The sequence below is a fragment of the Chlorocebus sabaeus genome, chromosome 20, assembly GCF_047675955.1.
Source record: "Chlorocebus sabaeus isolate Y175 chromosome 20, mChlSab1.0.hap1, whole genome shotgun sequence".
Lineage (NCBI taxonomy): Eukaryota > Metazoa > Chordata > Mammalia > Primates > Cercopithecidae > Chlorocebus > Chlorocebus sabaeus.
The window spans coordinates 94,163,413-94,176,994 of NC_132923.1; the positions used below are offsets into that span (position 1 = coordinate 94,163,413).

General features: G+C 43.1%; 2 pseudogenes; one reads left to right on the top strand and one right to left on the bottom strand.

Moving 5' to 3' along the window:
- LOC140709254 (E3 ubiquitin-protein ligase makorin-1 pseudogene) overlaps positions 1-13,582 on the top strand; it is a 40,105-nt pseudogene that overhangs the window by 8,579 nt on the left and 17,944 nt on the right.
- On the bottom strand, positions 11,095-13,105 carry LOC103224990 (V-type proton ATPase subunit E 1 pseudogene; annotated as a pseudogene).

The following is a 13,582-nucleotide window of genomic DNA, read 5'->3' on the forward strand; positions in this document are numbered from 1 at the left end:
ACAGAGTGAGACTCTGTCTTGGAAAAAGAAAAAAAAAAGATATAGATCTTTAGTAATGTAACAGTGCGGTGTTGCAGGAGGAGAAGTGTTCTGCAGTTCTACTATTAGGTCTCAATCTTTTGGTAAGCCTGTGGGTCTGGACTGTGAACTTCACCAGTGCTTCTCAGCTTGTGTTTTTTCCTCTTAGGTGGGGGCAGAACCACTAGAGGAGACTGAAGTTGAGTATCTCCCTTCTCCTACAGGGAAGCCTAGAGGAAGCTGGAGTTAGTATTTCCTTTCCCCCAGATGGGAAGCTACAGCCTGCTGGAGTTGGGTATTTCCCTTCCCCAAGATAGGTTAGGCTCTGGCAAAATTATTTCTCCTGAGGGTAGACCTTTTTAAAAACAACAGAATGCTCTGGCTTACTACAAATGGTTTATTTCCCCTCCCTTTGCTAGAAGCATGAAGGGATTTTTCTCTGAGATTCACTGTGAGGATCTGGTAGAGCTCTGAGAGATAAAAATCACAAAAGTGTTGAGGGGTCTCCATAATCAATACCCCTGAAATGTGGTTTTTTTTTTTTTTTTTTTTTTTTTCTGAGACAGGGTCTTGCTCTGTCACCTAGACTGGAGTGCAGTGACATGATCATGGTTCACTGCAGCCTCAATCCCTCTAGGCTCAAGCGATTCTCCTGCCTCAGCCTCTTGAGGAGCTGGGATTACTGGAGTGCACTACCAAACCCAGCTAATTTTTAAAGTTTTTGTAGAGACTGAGTCTTGCCATGTTGCCTAGGCTGTTCTTAAACTGTTGAGTTGAAGCAATCCTCCCACCTCAGCCTCCCAAAGTGTTGGGATGACAGGTGTGAGCCACCATGCTTGGCCCCTGGTGGAGTTTTTAACTCCTTGAGTTGTCCACACTGATTCTCTAAAAATTGGGTCAGTTACCGTTTAGGTTTCCTATTCCTGTTTTCAAACCTCCTGTAGAGGCTTCTGCTCATGTGTTGCATTTCCAGTAACTTGTGACTCTCTGTATTTTCCTGTCTCTCCAATTTTGGAGGCAGCAATCTGCCTACTGGTCTCATTCCTCTAACAAATCTAAGAAGAGATGTTCACTTTTTGTTTGGTTTTGTTGTTGTTGCTCAGCTTTTTAACTTGTTTAGATGGGAGTATTATCTTCTAAGCTCCTTACATGCTGGACTGGAAACCAAATTTCTCTCCATTTCTGAAGGACAGTTCTCCTGAATATTATTCTTGCTTGGCAGGTTTTCTTTTAGTGCTCTGAATATATCATCCCACTCCCTTCTGTCCTGTAAGTTTTCTGCTGAGAAATCTGCTGATAATTTTATAAGAGCTCCCTTGTACTTGATGAGTCACTCTTCTCTTGCTGCCTTCAGAGTCTCTCTTTGACTATTGACAGTTTGGTTATTATGTGTCTCAGGGTTGGCTTCTTTGGATCATACATTGTATCCCATAAGTCCCTTAGGCTTTCTTAATTTTTCTTCATCTTTTTTCTTTTGTTTCCCCTGACTCAGTAATTTCAAATCATCTGTCTCAAATTTCCTGATTGTTTCTTCTGCTCACTTAAATCTGTTATGATCCCTTCTAGTGAATTGTTCAATTCAGTTATTGTTTTTTTCAACTCCAGAATTTCCATTTGGTCTTTTTTTAATAGATTTTGTCTTTTTTTTTTTAGAGACAGGGTCTCACTATGTTGCCCAGGCTGGTCTCAAACACCTGGGCTCAAGTAGTCCTCCTGCCTCGGCCTCCCAAAGTGCTGGAATTTCAGGCATGAGCCACTGCACCCAGTCTCTGCATCTTCGTTGGTATTCTGGTTTATACATATCACTTCCTGGTTTCATTTATCTATCTGATTCTCTTGTAGCCCGCTAAGCCTCTTTAAGATGATTATTTTGAATTCATTGTCAGGTAATTCATAGATCTCTGTTTCTTTAGAGCTCCATTTCTGAGACATATTTGGTCCTCTGATTGGATCATGTTTCCCACTATCATCATATGTCTTGTTATTTTTTGCAGGAGTTGGTGGATTTGAAAAAATGACCATATCTTCTAGTTTTTATGGATTGTCTTCATAAAGGGGAAAACCTTTAACATTCAGCTCAACCAACAGTCTGGGGGAGTGGTCTCTCAAACCTTTTCTAGAGATATGTATTCTTGGGCTTGTGCCTGTAATTTCCCAATTCAAGAGGTTTGCCGATGTCTTTTCAGACGCTTGTAGTCTCTTGCTCCCTCTGGTGTCTGTCTACAGTACTGCAAGTTCTCAGGGTCTACAACAAGCTGTTGATACCTCTTATTCTCAGCAGTTCCCAGGGATTCAGAGTATTTTTACTTTATCAGCACTCAGTGTCAGGCAAGACAGAAACCAGTCCCTTAGGGAGCGCTCTGAAAAGCCTGAATGTTGGATGCACATTCTACTCTTCTGTTTCCCTTACAAGGTAGAAGCATCAAGTTGAGCATTTACTCCTGAAAGCACCAAGCTGTACTGGCTTTGGGAAAGGGCTATTGTAAGTTAAATGAAAATGGGTTTTCTTACCCATTTTAATATAGCTGTTCTTGACTTTGAGCTTGCCTCACGTACTAGTTTCTAGAATTCTCATAAAAGCTTTTTGGACCATATATTAAGTCAGTGTCTACGGAAGAACAAGGTCTGAGACGTCCTATTATGCTGTATTACTGATGTTACACCTCTCAGGAAGATTAGTTTTTGAAAAGAGTACATGCAGAAGGTAAAGATTGGGATTTGGAAATCGATTCCCTTAAAGCTAAATATGTTCACATATTCCTTGGAAATGTTTTTGGACATCCCCAGTTATGAATACCCAGTTTGAAGATAACCTTTTTGGAGGATTCACATTAGTATTCTTCTGGCTGCCTTTGGGATTTTGTTTCCTAAGTCTGCCTTGAATGTGCTCTCAAAATACCTACTTCCTATACTAGGTGTCTTCCACCCCCAAGCTGGGCACCTCGTCAGAGGATGTGTCTGGCAGACTTTGAATGGTATAATGGTTAATTTTACGTGTCGACTTGACTGGGTTAAGGAAGACCCAGATAGCTAGTAAAACGTTATTTCTGGGTATGTCTTGAGAGTATCCCCAGAGATTAGCATTTGGGTCAGCATACTGAGTAAAAATGATTCACCCACACTAGCATTAGCAGGTATTATCCAACTCATTGAAGGCCCATCTGAATGGAATAAAAAGGTAGAGGAAGGGAGAATTCTCTCTCTCTCTTGAGCTGGGACATCCATTTCCTTCCCTTGGACATTGGAGCTCCTGATTCTTAGGCCTTCAGACTTCAGGAGTCAGAGCAGCAGCCACCTGGGTCTCAGGCCCCCAGCCTTGGACTGGGAGTTACATCATTGGCTCCCCTGGTTCTCAGGCTTTCAAACTCACACTGAATTTCACTACCATATTTCCTGGTAGTATATCATGGGACTTCTTGTGCAGGCAGTATATCATGGGACTTCTTGGCCTCTACAATCACTTGAATCAATTCTTATAATACATCTGCCCTTAATATCTATGTAAATATCCTATTGGTTCTGGTTTTTTCAAGAACGCTGACGAATGCAGATTTTTATACTGAGAGTGGTTCTAAAGGAACAGAATTTTAAGGATGAGTTTTCTGAACTGGTTTTGGGGCTTATGGAATTGGCTCTTCAATCTCCTTAGATTTCAAGATGCTAAGGACTCTATATCTAGTAGTCTATTGCATGAGCGATTTATAAAGATATGCATTAGATGCTCCTAGTTTACCAAATATAAGAAGTAAGAACCTAAGTAACTCTGTATATGATACTTTCAAACATTTTTGGAAAACCAAGGAATATAATGCCATTGGTTGGTTGCTCCTAATGTCACTGAACAAAATGGTGAAAGAGGAGGATGAGCTCAGAGATTCAAATTACCAGCTTGAGTGTCACATAAATGGTCTAAGAGCTTCTGCATGTGCCCTGAGGGAGAGCCTTATCTCCTATAACCTCAGGACTGAAACTGCTACAAATGAAACAGAAGATCTCATCTTGTAATTGGCTGAATTACAATGCAAATGGAACACCCAGCCTTACAAGGTACCTACTGTTGAAGTGAGGGTATTGATTGGGAAATAATGTCCCATCCAATATGTTAGGATGAGGACTTAGGGGAAGATCCTAATGAAGCTGAGAACATTGAGTCCTAAATTCTGATAAGTCTCCTTTGCCAGTGGAAGAGTTCTTTCCACCCCCAGAAAAAGTTGCCTGCCTACTCTCAGCAGAAGTGGCTTCCCCAACCCCAGCAAAAGTGGCCTCCTCACTCCCAACAAAAATGGCCTCCCTGACTGCAGTGGTACTGGCTTTTCTACCTCTGCCCGATGGGATTAATCCTAAATTGCCTGAGGGATGGTAGTGGCCTCCACTAAAGCAGTTGCTAAGCAAGATCATGTTGATTCTTCTCAGGACTCATCCTCACCACTCCTCTTTCTTCTACACCCCTAACTAGACTCAAGTCCCATCAGGCCCCTAAAGTGAGGTATGGCTCATGAGAAGGTATGTTGTATTCCAAAAGAATTACTTGAGTTTTCTTCTTATACAAGCATAAATTTAGGGAACATGTGTGGGAATGGATATTAGGAGTATATAATAATGGCAGAGGGAACATAAAGTTGGATGGCCTAATTTATTATTTTTCAATCGTGCTCCTTCTTTACAGGCTTAATTTATTGATGTGGGCCCACTAAGCAGAGATTCTGCATTTAATGTTGCCGCTTGGGGAAGTTAGAAAGGGCTCTAGTTGTTTGGTTTTTGGCTGAAAAAGGTGGCCCATGATGATGCAAGTTGGAAATGCCCGATCTCTCTGGTTTAATGTAGAGGAAGGGATTCAAAGGCTTGGGGAAATTGGAATGTTACAATGGATTTGTCATTTAAGACCTACTAACCCATATGAAGAGAGTCCAGAAGACATCTTGCACAGTACTTTTAGAAATAAATTTATGAGGGTATAATCCCAGCACTTTGGGAGACCAAGGCGGGCAGATCAGTTGAGGTCAGGAGTGTGAGACCAGCCTGGCCCACATGGTGAAATCCCATCTCTACTAAAAGTACATACACAAAAAATTAGCTGGGTGTGGTGGTGGATGCCTGTAATCCAAGCTACTCAGGAGGCTGAGGCAGAATAATTGGTTGAATCCAGGAGGCAGAGGTTGCAGTGAGCCTAGATCATGCCACTGCACTCCAGCTTGGGCGACAGAGCAAGATTGCGTCTCTAAATAAATAAATAAATAAATAAATGAAATTTTTGAAGGGATCTCCAACATCCTTGATCACTCTCTTCTGTAGGCCAGATCTTACAGTGGGAATCACAGCCACTGAACTGGAAAACAAAGGCAGTTACAGTAATTAGATTATGTGGTGGCAGGGGCCAAGTAGCAGCACTAAACTGCCAAAGGTATGGTGGGCATAGTTACTATAATGGACAGCAGAGTCAAAGCAGCAATAGGAATAGCCTGACTCCTGCAGACTTATGGCATTAACTAGTTAATCATGGTGTTCCTAGAAGTGATCTGTATAAGCAGAAAGGTTCCAGATCAAGTGAACAATAAGTCTAGCTCAAATCATTTTTAAAAAGAGTCACAACCCCTCAATGAATTCCCAGACTTGAGCCAGTTTACAGACCCAGAACCCCTTGAATTAAGGGAAATCCAGGTGCCCTGGAGGAAGGATCTTGGTGCACTACCAAAAATTTATGCTGTTCGTCTTTCCCTCAGCCTTCCTCAAAGGGACTTATAGTCTTTAATCACAGTAAGTGCACTGGGGAAAATAAAATCACCAGACCTTTCAGAGACTACTGGACACTGGCTCTGAACTGACCTTGATTCCAGGAGACCCAGAATGTCACTGTGGCGCTTCAATCAGAGTAGGGAATTATGGGGGCCAGGTGATTAATGGAATTTTAGTTCAGGTCCATCTCTCAGTGGGCTCAGGGGGTCCCCAAACCCATCCTGTGGTTATTACCCCAGTTTCAGGATGCATAAGGAACAGATATACTTAGCAGTTGGTAGAACCTCCACTTTGGTTCCCTGACAATGATATTATCATGGAAAAAGCCACTAGAAGCCACTAGAACTGCCTCCACCTAGGAAAACAGTAAAACAAAAGCAATACTGCATTCCTTTCATTGCAGAGTTTAGTGACACCAGATGTAGCGGTGGTGATTCTCACTACATCTCATTGAACTCTCCTAATTGGCCTGTGCAGAAGACAAATGATCTTACAGAATTAGAGTGGATTATCATAAGCTTAACCAACTGGTGACTCCAACTGCACCTGCTATACTAGATGTGGTTTCATTGCTTGAACAAATGAACACATCCTCTGGTACCTGGTATGCGTCTATTGATCTGGGAAATGCCTTTGCTACCCCATCTATAAAGCCTACCAAAAACTGTTTTCTTCCAGCTGGAAGATCAGAAATATACCTTTGCCACCCTACCTCAGGGGTACATCCACTCGCAGTCCTGCCATAATTTAGTTTTCAGGGATCTTGATAATCTTTTCATTCTACAAGATATCTCACTCTTCCATTACATAGATGACATTATGCTAATTGGACCTAGTGAGCAAGAAGTATACTTGAGACTTAGTGGTAAGACATTTGCATGTCAGAGGGTGGGAAATAAATGCTACTAAAATTCAGGAGCCTTCTACGCAGTGGAATTTCTAGAGGGCTAGTGGTGTGGGACATATCCCTTCTAAGGTAAAAAATAAGTTGTAGCATTTGGCCCCTCCTACAACCAAGAAAGTGGCACAATACCTGGTGGGCCTCTTTGGATTTTGGAGGCAACATATTCCCTATTCGGTTGTGTTACTGTGGTCCATTTACAAAGCGACCCAAAAAATTGCTAGTTTTAAATGAGGCCCAGAACAAAAGAAGACTCTACAATAGGTTGAGCCTGCTGTGCAAGGTGCTCTGCCACTTGGCCCATATGATCCAGCAGATCCTATGGTGCTTGATGAGTCTATGGCAGATAGGGATGCTGTTGGGAGCCTATTTGGCAGGTGTGCATAGGTGAATCACAGTGCAGGCCTTTGGTATTTTGGAGCAAGGCCTTGACATTATTGACAGATAACTACAGTCATGAGTCACTTAATGACAGGAATATGTTCTGAGACATGTGTTGTTAGGCGATTTTGCCATTGTGCAAACATCATACAGTTTACTTACACAAACCTAGATATCATAGCCTACTCTACAACTAGGCTATTGCACCTAAGCTATAAACCTGTACAGTATGTTACTGCACTAAATACTGTAGGCAACTGCAACACAGCGGTAAGTATTCATGTATCTAAACCTAGAAAAGTACAGTACAAAATACAGTATTATGATTTTATGGAACCACAGCAGTATATGTGGCCCATCTGACTGAAACATTACACAGTGCATGACTGTACTCTTCTTTTGAGAGACAGCTCTTAGCCTGCTACTGTGCCTTAGTAGAAACTAAACACCTACCATAGGCCACCAAGTTACCATGTTACCTGAGCTGCCCATCATGAACGAGGTGTTATCCGACTCACCAAGCCATAAAGTTGTGTGTGCATAGCAGCTCCCCATCGTCAAATAGAAGTGTTATGTATGTAATAAGGCCAGAGCAGTCCCTAAAGGCACTAGTGAGTTACATGAATAAGTGGCCTAAATGCCCATGGTCGCTCTTGCTACACTGCTTTCTTTCTCTCTCTCTCAACATGTACCTATGGGCTCATGGGGAGTTCCCTATGATCAGTTGACAGAGAAAGAGAAGGCTTGGGCCTGGTTTAAAGATGGTTCTGTACAATACACAGGCACCACCTGAAAGTAGACAGGTACAGCACTACAGCCCCTCTCTGGGACATCCTTGAAGGACAGTGCTGAAGGGGAATCTTCCCAGTGTTACAACGACAGGCAGTGTGCTTGATTCTACACTTTGCTTGGAAGAAGAAATGGCCAGATGTGCGATAATATACTGATTCATGGGCTATAGCCAATGGTTTGGCTGGATGGCCAGGGACTGGGAAGGAACATGGTTGGAATATTGGTGACAAAGGAATATGGGGAAGGAGTATGTGGACAGACTGCTCTGAACAGGCAAAAGACATGAAGATATTTGTGTTCCATATGAATGCTCACCAAAGGATAACCTCTGCAGAGGAGGATTTTAATAACTGAGCGAATAGGGTGATGGTGATCCATTTTGTGGTTATCAGTCAGCCTCTTTCCCCAGCCACCCATGTCAACACCCAATGGGCTCATGAACAAAGTGGCTATGGTGGCAGAGATGGAGGTTATGTGTAGCTTAGCAGCATGGACCTCCACTCACCAAGGTCAACCTGGCTATAGCCACTTCTGAGTGTTCAATCTGCCAAGAGCAGAGACCAACACTGAGCCCCTGATATAGGACCATTTCCCAGGATGATCAGCCAGCTACCTGGTGGTAGGTTGATTATAATGGACCATTTCCATTATGAAAGGAGCAACATTTTGTCCTTAGTGGAATAGACATTTACTCTGGATACAGATTCACCTTCCCTGCATGCAATGCTTCTGTCAGCTACCATCCAGGGACTTTCATCTTGCCTTATTCACCATTGTGGCATTCTATGCAGCATGCTTCTGTCCAGGAAACTCACCTCACAGCCAAAGAAGTGCAACAGTGGGCCCATGCTCATGGAATTCATTGGTCTTGTCATGTTCCCCACAATCCTGAAGTAGCTGGCTTGATAGAATGGTGGAATGGTCTTTTGAAGACTCACTTACAGAGCCAGCTAAGTGGCAATACTTTGCAAGGCAGAGGCAAGGTTCTCCAGAAGGCTGTATGGCTCTGAATGAATGTCCAACATACAGTACTGTTTCTCCCATAGTCAGGATTTATGGTCCAGGAATCAAGGGTAGAAATGGGAAGGGCACCACATACTAATTCCCTAGTGATCCACTAACAAAAATTTTGCTTCCTGTTTCTACAAAGGTATGCTCTGCTGGATCCAGAGGGAGGACTGCTTCCACCAGGAGACACAATTGAACTAAATTCCATTGAACTAGAAGTTAAGACTGCCATCCAACCACTTTGGGCTCCCCTCATGCCTCTGAGTCAACAGGCCAATAGGGGAGTTATGGTGTTGGCTGGGGACTACCATGACTACCATGGGGAAATGTGACATAAAAGAGGTAAGAAAGAATATGTCTGGAACACAGGAGATCCCTTAGAATGTCTCAGTATTACCGTGTCCTGTGGTTAAAGTCAATGGAAAACTACAACAACCCATACCAGGCAGGACTATGAATGGCCCAGACCCTTTAGGAATGAAGGTTTGGCTTACCTCCCCTCCGCCCCCAAACCAACCCTGGCTTCCTAGTTTAAGAACCAAGACCAGCTGAGGTTCTTGCTGAAGGCAAAGGGAATACAGAATGTGTAGTTGAAGATGGTAGTTATAAGTATGAGCTACAACCATGTCATCAGTTACAGAAAAGACTGTAATTGTCATGAGTATTTCATTCCTTTTTTTTTTAAAAAATGTGTGTATGTATACATATATTAAACAAACATCTTTGTTTTCTTTCCTTTGTTATCTCTTATCATGTAACATAAGATGTATTGAGTTTATACTAGTATTCTAAGTACTAGTATTGTTAATACTTAAAATACATCTTAGTATTTTAAGTATGGGATATCAGAAGACTACACATCACTCACAGACTACTTCCTCTTCTGGAAAAGGGATTACTGCATTTTTTGTTGCATGCAGGATGGTTGTATTACGTTAAGTGGAATTATGACCTTGTTATTGTTATTATTTGGAGACTAACTATGGTTTAAGAATATACATATGGATGCCAAGTTCCCAAGGGGCAGACTTGTAATGGTTAATTTTATATGTCAACTTGACTGGGTTAAGGGATGCCCAGACAGCTGGTCAAACACTATTTCTGGGTGAGTCTATGCTGGTGTTCCCAGAGAAGATTAGCATTTGAATCAGCAGACTGAGTAAAAAAGATCCACTGACACTAGTGTGAGCAGTTATCATGTAATCCATTAAGGGTCCACCTGAGTAAAACTAAAAGGCAACCGGGCACAGTGGCTCACGCCTATAATCCTAGAACTTTGGGAAGCCAAGGTGGGCAGATCATGAGGTCAGGAGTTTGAGACCAGCTTGGCCAACATGGTGAAGCCCTGTCTCTACTAAAAATACAAAAAATTAGCTAGGCATGGTGGCAGGCGCCAGTAATCCCAGCTACTCAGGAGGCTGAGGCAGGAGAATCGCTTGAGCCTGGGAGGTAGAAGTTGCAGTGAGCCGAAACTGCGTCACTGCACTCCAGCCTGGGCAACAGAGTGAGACTCTGTCTAAAAAAAAAAAAAAAAGACAGAGGAAGAAAGAGTTTTCTCTCTCCCTTCTTGTGCCGTGACACCCATCTTCTTTTGCCCTTGAACATCAGAGCTCCTGATTCTCAGGCCTTCACACTCCAGGACTTATACCAGCAGTTCTCTGCACCACCCCCCACCCACTTCCGGTTCTCAGGCCTTCAGCCTTGGACTGCTAGTAATACCATCAGCTACCCTCATTCTCAGGCCTTTGAATTTGGACTGAATCACACCACATACTTTTCTAGTTCTTTAGCTTGCAGACAGCATAATGTGGGACTTCTTGGCCTCTGCAATCATGTGAGCCAATTTCCATAATGAACCTCTATTAGGGTTCTCAAGAGAAACAGAACAAATAGATTATATATTTGTTCTGTTTCTCTTGAAAACCCTAACAGAAGTGGTGAGAAATGGACAGCTGTCCTCAGCCCAGATATAACAACATCAGGGTTTGTGTTTGTCCAGGAGGGTAGGCTACTCCCTCGTCACTCCCAGAAGAAGTCCCCCTCCACCTTTATCTCAGACCCACATACACTGAGAAAGAAGTGTCACAGAGGCTATCTTCCCTTATTAGCTCCTGCCTCCAGGGCGGTAGGAGGGAAAGGGAACATGAGCTGTTCTTTCCTGGGGTCTGCATGGCTCCTCTTCCAGCTCTGCTCCTATTTTCCCATACTTTCACTTAAAAAGATTTTTTAAATTCTACCTCTTTTCTTTTTATTTCTTTTTTTAAAAAAATTGTATCTTTGTTGACAGTACAACATGAACGTAATTTCCACATTTTAAAAAAATCCACATAACTCTTTTAATAAATAAAGCCTATTCAAGACTTAGATTTTAAATCACATGTACAGGTGAGAGAAAACTTCTAGGTCTAAACAGGTAACAGTGAAGCAACAACTGCTGGAAGGAGTGGTGTGCCACATGTGCCTTAAGCCTCCACAGTGGGAACTGCAGGGCTGAGAATACCAAACACATCACCTCTAGGCCAGACGGAGAGCGGAGACCCAGGAAGCCCAGGCGGCCACCATCTGCCCCCTCCCCTAGTGCTGCAGAGCCAAAAGAATGCTGTGTTACTTTCAGATGAACTAGAGGTGGGTCCTGATCATATTACATGAGGCTTTCCGCCATTGTGAACAATTAGGCAAGGTGTTAGTGACAGGGGGCATCACTGATAAATACAGAGCAATATTGGGGCAGAAAAGAGGAAGCTACAGAAACATTCGTATTTCTTCAAATATCAGAATCTTCCACATCACAGCAGGAGAGCCGAGAACGAGCTCCACCTCCTGAAGGCTTAGTCCTAAAACCTCCTACTGGCATTTGCACCAAACAAGGCTCCCCGGACTTCTGGCATCATCTGCTGGGCTATGAGATCCAGCCGGCTTTCTGGGGTGTTGGAAACCTTTATTTTATGATCCCCATTATAGATCTCAACTCCACCAGCTATGTCCTCCGGCAGGTAGGACTCCTGGTCAATTTGGACATCAACATTGTTTTTGGTGGCAATTTTGTACACAGGGATTGCCTTTTGCACCATAGCCTTTACCAGAGGGAAGTCTTGTTTCCTGCAACGAACAATCATTTGGTGCTCCAGCAACTGGTACTAAACCCTGGAGAACCAGTCCATCTAGCAGCACTTGGTACCTGGTTGTGTCTTTCACTACCTTGCTGAGTCTCCGTTTTGCTTCATTTAGTAAATCTGTGATAAGGTCATCTCTCGCTCTGAGGATTTTGAGCCTTGCTTGATTCATCAGATTGGACATCTGAATTTTCTTCTGCTGCTCAATCTGTTTCTCTTTCTTTTCATAGTATTCCATAATCTTTAGTCTTTGGGTTTGCACAAGCCGACCTTTCTCTATGTTGAACTCTTCTTCTGCCTTTGCATCTATTTCTTCTGCTTTCTAATTGGCTTCTTGTTCAATGAAAGCCATCATATGCTTTACCTGCTTTTGCATGTCAGCATCGCTGAGAGCCATGGCAAGAGCAACACTAGGCTGGAGAGCAGCAGGCTCGAGTTTAGGTTTGAATGGGGAAGGTGGGAGGATTAGGCAGAGGAAACCCTTGCACAGATCTTTACTTTATCAATTTCCTTTACTTTATCAATTTCCACACTTTCTAAGCAAGCCTTGGCTTCAAAATGACCACAGTCAGATTTTCCACATGAGTGCAATGTTTTATAGATGTCTTTCCTCTGCACAGCCAAAGTAAAAAGTATGCGCAATTCTACTAAACTGAGTCTGAAGCCCAGACACCCTTCACAGCCTCCCTCTGGAACTGGGCAGTAATGCTTCCATCTCAGCAGTCATGCTCTCTTTGGGAAAATGCACTGTTTCACTGGGTGCCTGGCAGCGTGGGTCTCTGCTTTATCCCAGTCTGCCCCTATGTCTGTGCTTTGGTGGGTATCTCAATCTCTATTTTTAGCTAGGTTCCTGACATTGTTAACAGAGTAATGGGTGTAACCCTGAATCAAGACCGGGGCCTATCCTGGGAGTCTTCTTACCTGCCCCTTCCCATGCCCCAGGCTCCGGGTGTCAAGAATTTGACAGGGATGCTCAATAAATGAAAAATAAGAACCTTAAACCCAACCAACATCATACATGGCAACCCACACCTTCTCCAGGACTCAGTCTATTACCAAAGCTCTATGCAATCCATAATAACCTAGATCTAGGCCAAAACCAAATCACAGTAACCAATACCCTTCATCCAGTCTCTTCCTCTAGACTAGTTACTCTTTGTTTTTTGTTTGTTTTTAAGACAGGGTCTTGCTCTGCCACCCAGGCTGGAATGCATGGCACAATCATGGCTCACTGCAGCCTCAGCCTCCCAGGCTCAAGAAATCCTCGCACCTCAGCCTCCCGAGTAGCTGGGACTACAGGTACAAGTCACCACACCTGGCTCAGACTGGTTGCTCTTTGAAGGCCACTGGAACACTGTCCCCAAGACAGATCAGCCTAACACAAAGAAAGTTATCAATAAGCGTTTAGTGAATTTGACTTTTCCTCCTTACACTACAGAGCTGCCACCTACAGTTCCCTAAAAACACTTTTCCAACATTTCTTCTCTTACGTAACAAACCCAGTCTCCTGTAATCTAGGTTTTTTTCATTTAGACAAGCATTTATGTAGGTCACTGAAGAAAAACAATACAGATATCCCTTGCCTTCGACATGCAGTCACAGGAGAAATAAACGACACTCAAATTATAGTGTAGTA